At 35.4% G+C, this 7,072-nt stretch overlaps 1 pseudogene; it reads left to right on the forward strand.

Annotated features, from left to right (window-relative positions):
• The first annotated feature begins 3,265 nt into the window (after positions 1-3,265).
• LOC148869981 (xyloglucan endotransglucosylase protein 7 pseudogene) lies at positions 3,266-4,746 on the forward strand (annotated as a pseudogene).
• The last annotated feature ends 2,326 nt before the right edge of the window (positions 4,747-7,072 follow it).

Raw genomic sequence — 7,072 nt, forward strand, 5'->3', positions numbered from 1 at the left:
CAATAGGGTTTAAATACTCACTTGCTCAAACAAGCTCTATTACTTATTTCAATGAGCCAGTCAATCTAAAAGTTATCACGTGAGATCCTTGAATAGGCCAGTTTTCACTATATACGACAATAAAGGCATGAGATGAAAATAATTTCATTCATGGTTTTTAAAAAGCAACCGGTAATCAAATCGGTCAGGGGTTTGGTTATTGGTTCGAACGGTCTGATTGTTCGATTCGAATGATCGGCCCATCCTAATAAAAAAATAAAAAAATTTAAAAAATTGGAAAACGGTCAAAATTGTTCGATCGATTAACCAGCCGATTCAATGGTTTGCTGACCAAAATCAACGGTTTTGAAGGAAAAAGTGGTTTTGGAGGAGAACGGAACCGATCGAGTTTTTTTGGTCCAACCGTCCAGTCTGATTTTGAAAACAGTGATTTCATTTGTTTGTTCGGATTCTTGGATGTATATTTTATTTAAAAATCCCACCCCCCCCCCCTCTCTCTCTCTCTCTCTCTCTTCTTCTGTTTTGAAAAAAAGAAAAATTTATAGGTATGGTTGCAAAGAGACTGAATCAAACCCCCATAAAACTGCCTACAGTACATCCACGCTATGTATTGAGAGCATCATTATTTTAAGTATTATCATCGGGAGATGTTTTCAATACATGGCGGGATGTACCGTGAGACGTTGTTGGGGGGAGGGGGGGGGCTGATTTTAACTCGGTTGCAAAATGTTGCTGATTTACAGCTGTAATGGTTGTTCAGACCGGTTGTTGGAACCCGATACCAACTCTGACAAGGTATACCGTATACCTCCCGCACTGCATCAGTTTTGGACTCTTAAATAGAACCCATAAACCACTAAATTTAGATCAATCATATCCAATGGTCATAAATATATAAAACATGACAAACTCAATTATCTCCAATTAACTTGGCTTCTTTTTATAATCAGCTTAAAAATCTCAGGTCACCTTCGTCCTACACCAACCACACAAGGTGCCCAATCTTCAACACCCTGAGGAAATCGATTAAGTTCAAAAGTGCTTGAAAATTTTCTATGGGTGACTAGTTTTGTCAATGCGTTAGTTGCATTGTCTTTGGCATGAATTTTCTCCATGTTTTGTTTTGGCAAAAGAAGAAGAGTTCAAATCAGCCCCTATAAGATACTTTTTCACAATGTCCTACAACACATCCTTACTATATATTGAAAATATCTCCCGATGATAATATCAAAAACATTGTAAAAAACTATCTTGTGAGGACTGATTTCAAATCAAAGAAGAAAGGAACCACTAAAAACATTATCTGGAGCCCCCTTATATAATGATTAATCGATCTAGAGTAATTTAAAGCATTATCATTTAATAGAGTGAACACATACCCTGTTGTAGATTTTCTGGAAGCCACTTGTATAATCCACATCGTTCCAGCAATGGCAACTACCTACCCATATTTCCTAAATTACAATCATCCCTCTAGTTGGAGATCCAGAGAAATTCATGACATATGCATAACAACATAATTACCCATAATATACATAATATACATAACAACATCAATTACTTCTCCCAACATTTCATGTTAGTATATGATTGCCAAAAATCAAAAGAATTCTAGATCATCTTCAATTTACACCAATAGCATTTTACTTGAGCTAGATGCCCTATAAAGTGTATAGGAAAGATGGGTTTTATCACTCTTTTGTTTATCTTATATAATTTCTATTTGCAGAACATAGATTACAAGTTGACCTTTCAGAAAAAGATAAAAAAATATATATAAATAAATTCTAATTTAAATGATATACAAAAAATATCAGTCACTAGAAAACTTGTATAAAATGGAAAGTGCAATTAAAAACCAAGAAACCTCTATGAAAACCTAAAACTGCAATAAACACGACATGCACTTAATATAAACTAAACCAGTAAAAAATGGAAATAAAAAATAATTGGAAAAGGGTAATTTGGTAATATAGAAATTTTAAACAATCACATAAAAATCCTTTTCAAAGTCAACTGACGAAATACTAATAGAGGATGGTCTTTGTTGGAATCTGAAAATTCAGTGGGGTAATTGCCACTACTCCCAAAGTAAAGGGTAATAATCTATAAATTACCCTATTAGTTATATACCATGGAACCAATTTTTTCTCTATGTATGTGTATGTATGCCATCAAAACTTCTTTTTCTTTTACTTGGACAATTAATGCCTTTACTCTTCAAAAATATATAAGCGCAAGATACTACTCACAAAAAAGATATTTAATTGGAAAACAAATTGTTTTCCCTAATTTTCCTGCTTGGTAGTTCAACTGAAAAATGAATTAATCATGAAGATTAATTATACGATTGGCATAACATAGTGGAATTAATGACACTTTTCCACAACAATTACTCACTTTTTGAAAATCTTTGCTTCTAATAGGATTTTCCATGCCACTAAAGTCCAGAAAATGATATTTTCATGGAAATTGTTTTCCACCATTCTGCGATATATATATATATCATTATAATCAAAAGAGCCTTGATAAAAATCGATTTTCACTTGGTTTTTTAGAGGAGTTGGATGCTTACTTGCAACTCATCACGTACAAATACAATATCAGTGTGGGCTTCACACGTGTGGCAACCAAAAGGTTGTGCACTTGTGCTCTCCACCTGAAATAAATAAAATTAATAAAAATTAATGGTGGGTTCCACACGGGAGGCAACTTCAGCCCCAAGCTCTCCACCTGAAACAAATCCCATCACCAATCATGAATCACCATCTTATATAATCATATGTTTCTGACTTACTTTTATACATCACAATTATTGCATCAAAGATTTTTCTTCCCCACCAGCGTTGATTTTACGTGTGGGGACATGGCGTTAGGAGAAACAACATTTCAACTGTGGCTTATGATGTTGTTCCCTTTTTTATATGTAATAACTTAATAGAAGAAATGATTTTGCTTGGTCAGCAACATTGCTCTACTTTTTGTAAAGAAAGAGACGCAGAGAGCCACAAACCCTCCTCAAACAGCAAATTGAAACAGGAGACAATTTCGTGTGGGCGCCTCTTGATGCAATTAAAGGAGTGGAGAATGGAGATGGAGCAGCTTGAGCTAGCTGCATATGGGCTGGCAGCTGGAGCCTGGAGAGAAGCGGCCAAAGGAGACAGAATGCTCTTGAGTTGAGTATACCTTCATCAACACTAAAACGCGTCACACTTCACTTCATTATTTTTAGTAATATCATCCATCACCTGTTGTTCCAGATGCACGCTTCAACTTCTAGTGGTTCAAGACAAAATTGGCCAAGTCTAACTCGTAGTCTTATTACTTGAGAAAGTGGACCAATTAATTAACCCTCCTCCACCAGCCTTTGTCCTTCAGGTTTAATTCAACCAGTACTGATCAACACCAGCTATATAAAGGGCGGCCATCAACCGGTTTCTCTTCACTCACAGATAAACCAATTCCACTCTCTCCTGTAGTCCTGTTAATCCATCAAATCTCTTCAGTCGACAATACCTTACAATTCCTTCAAATATGGTTTCTAATAGAGCTTGCAATTGGTTCAATTTTCTGTCTTGCCTACCTGTTTTTATCATCAGCTACTCTTTGATAGCCATTCCTTCTTTGGCTAATAATTTCTTCCAAGATTTTGATGTCACATGGAACGACGGTCGAGCAAAGATACTGAACAATGGACAACTTCTCACTCTCTCCCTAGACAAAGCCTCTGGTTCTGGTTTTCAGTCCAAGAATGAGTATCTGTTCGGGAAGATTGATATGCAGCTCAAGCTCGTCCCTGGAAACTCTGCTGGCACCATTACTGCCTACTACTTGTCATCTCAGGGACCAACCCATGATGAGATCGACTTCGAATTCCTTGGCAATCTCAGTGGTGACCCCTACATCCTCCATACTAACGTCTTCAGCCAAGGCAAGGGTAACAGAGCAGCAGTTCTACCTTTGGTTCGACCCAACTGCTGATTTTCATACTTACTCTATCTTGTGGAATCCCCAAAACATTGTCTTCTCTGTTGATGGAACGCCAATCAGAGAGTTCAAAAATTCAGAATCCATTGGTGTTCCATTCCCCAAGAGCCAACCCATGAGGATTTACTCCAGCCTCTGGAACGCAGATGACTGGGCCACAAGGGGTGGCCTTGTGAAGACCGACTGGACACAAGCACCTTTCACGGCCTCCTACAGAAACTTCAAGGCTGATGCCTGTATTTGGTCCTCCAGTACCTCTTCTTGTGACTCAAAATCTCCCTCTTCTACCTCCAACACCAACGCCTGGTGGCTCTCAGAAGAGCTGGACTCCAAGGGCCAAGAGAGAATGAGATGGGTCCAGAAGAACTATATGATCTACAATTACTGCACAGATATAAAGCGCTTCCCTCAAGGCCTTCCTCCAGAATGCTCCGATACCAATATGTCTTAGAGCTTATTTTTGTGAGAATCAATCCCTTCATTTCTATATATGATTCATCTAAGTGCTCTTGTCCATGTCAGCATCCCTTCATTTTTATGAGGATCAATCTTGTGAGCACTGAAGCCGATCGTCTCTCTCCCTTACCCCCTATAGATTTTCTTTTTTTTTTTTTTGTTTTTTTTTCTTATTTTCTTTTTCCTAATTATGTACCAACTTTCCTAGCTAGGAGTGTAAAGAAAAGTTGTACGTGAGAACTCCCCTATCTATTCATTTTCCAATATATGAATAAAAAAGTTGTATGTCTTTTCGTGCTAAAATCCCTATACACTCCTCTCTCATGTTAAATACATAATTGAATCCCAAGTTTCTCTCTTGAGCATGGACTAGTTTGGTTCGGTTCCAAGGCAGAACCTTCAAGAACCTACCCTGTAGGGGTTGGTTTTAGGTTTTTAGAACTAGAACCTATCCTGTCAAGATCAGTTGTTCCAAGGTCGGTTCTTGCCTTCGTGGTTCTAGGGTCTACCCATGAAACCTGTTTCTTAAAGAAAACAAAAGAATTCCATAACATTAACAATCAAATTAAATAGCTATGATGTTGTTGAGTTTAGTTTAATACTTTTTTAACTTTAAGAACTATAATTGTGACTAATTACATAGTCATAACCACATATTGTATCATTGATAATGTTTACTATCAATATATTATTGATTTAAACTTGATTTTCATTAACAATAACAACAATAATAATAATATAGTTCAAAACCACTACAAGAAAATTGACCTTTAGCAACAGTAAAAAATTGTTCCCAATATAGAAAAAACTGTTACCTAATGTTTTAGTTACAACTGAACAAGTTGTGGCTAGTGAAGCCGTTGTTAAAGGTTTTTAACAATCAATTTTTGCAAAATATACTATTCACAACAGTTGGACCAACTGTTGCAGCAATAGTGTTTTACCACGACCAAATGGAATTGTTGCCAAATATTTTGTTTTAGCAACAATTAATAAAAATCGTTGTCCATATAAATTTTTAGTAAATGTTGCTCAGTGGTACCTTCGACGACAATCAAACTAGCTGATGTTAATTATAAATTTGCAACAGTTAAAATTTATCTCTAATTAACATCTTAGGCAACAACCCTTTTGTTGAATAGGCAAAAATCAAGCAATTGTTGCCCCAAAATTTCATATACAACAATCACATAAATTGGTAACAACTGAACAATTGTTTTTTATGCTTATTTATGGCATCAGTTTTTCCAAACTATTGTTAAAGTAGCAATAATAAAGCAATTGTTACCTTAACTATTTCTAATTATCATTTTAATTGTTGATATTTAATTTAATAAATTGTTGCAAATATTATAATAATTATTGTCAATCATCTAAATAAAATATGCATGTAAAATGTCAATATGTGAGCCCATTGATATTATAAAGATAAAAATTGCATTCCAACTATAATTCATATGCAACTATGTCAAAAGTATATTACAATTTCCAAATTCATATCATATTAATAATACAATTAAGAAAAACTTTGATCTAATGCATAATACAATTAACATAAAATTTGATCCAATGTCTCCATCCACATATTTGGAGTTGTGCCTTCCACTACATAACCACGGCAGCTAATTCATTCAAAATGATAAATAGCTCATGAAAGGTTGATTCCTCATCCTGAAGAACTCTAACTCTGCTCTACATTTGGCAAGTGTTTGCAAACTTATCATTGGCATATGTGCAATGGTCACAAGACTAGTGACCTGAATCATCTAGTTGATTGGGAGCTTGGGAGGCCGTTCCTTTGCCTCTTCCGCCTCTAGATTTGTATCCTCTCAAATTCTTAGAGCTCATTTTGCTACAAGCACAATGGGAGTCCACATCAAAGAACATCAAAGCTATACAAGAAATGCAAATAAGTCCAAGTCCTCAGAAGAGAGACAAAACCAAGCAACAATTAAACAAAAGGCAACTGAAACCAATTCATAAAGTTCATTTATCTGCACAAATAAGACGAGTCAAAATCATGATAAGATGTACGCACTTCAACATAACAGAATATAAGACTGGAATCATTTTCCAATAGCTCTGTCATTTAATAGAAACTGCACCTGCGACGATAGACATTAGCTTAAGGAACCAACGTACACACGTACGAGACAATATTGACAAAATGGCCAAAAATGAAATCAACAAAACCAACCTGATAGAGGGAAAGTTCAATATCAACTAATAGCCATTGTTCGACACAAAATAACACAATTAAGAATATCTCAAGAGTAAAGTTCATAATCACCTCGGAAAAAAGATAATATATTCAAATTATTAATTCAATTCATAAAAAAAAAGGAAATATCAGTACATATGTTGGGGAGTTGGAATTGGGGATTTGCTTCAAATGTAACATTGATGTACCCATGGAAAGCTATTAAGGAAATCCTACCTCTTTCCCTAAAGAACATCAGGTAATGACCCCCCTTTTTTTTATAAATGGTAAATGGTATTTGAATTTATATAAAATAAAGGGGGAAGAGGTTTCCTCAAAACTGTACAAGGAACTATATTCTATAGAGAGATAAATACAAAGGGATAAGACAATCAACTAGCATAGCTTAGGTTGAATACAATTTGCACC

This window comes from Nelumbo lutea, chromosome 2 (genome assembly GCF_056320005.1).
Source record: "Nelumbo lutea isolate HS-2025 chromosome 2, American lotus-T2T, whole genome shotgun sequence".
NCBI classification, from domain to species: Eukaryota; Viridiplantae; Streptophyta; class Magnoliopsida; order Proteales; family Nelumbonaceae; genus Nelumbo; species Nelumbo lutea.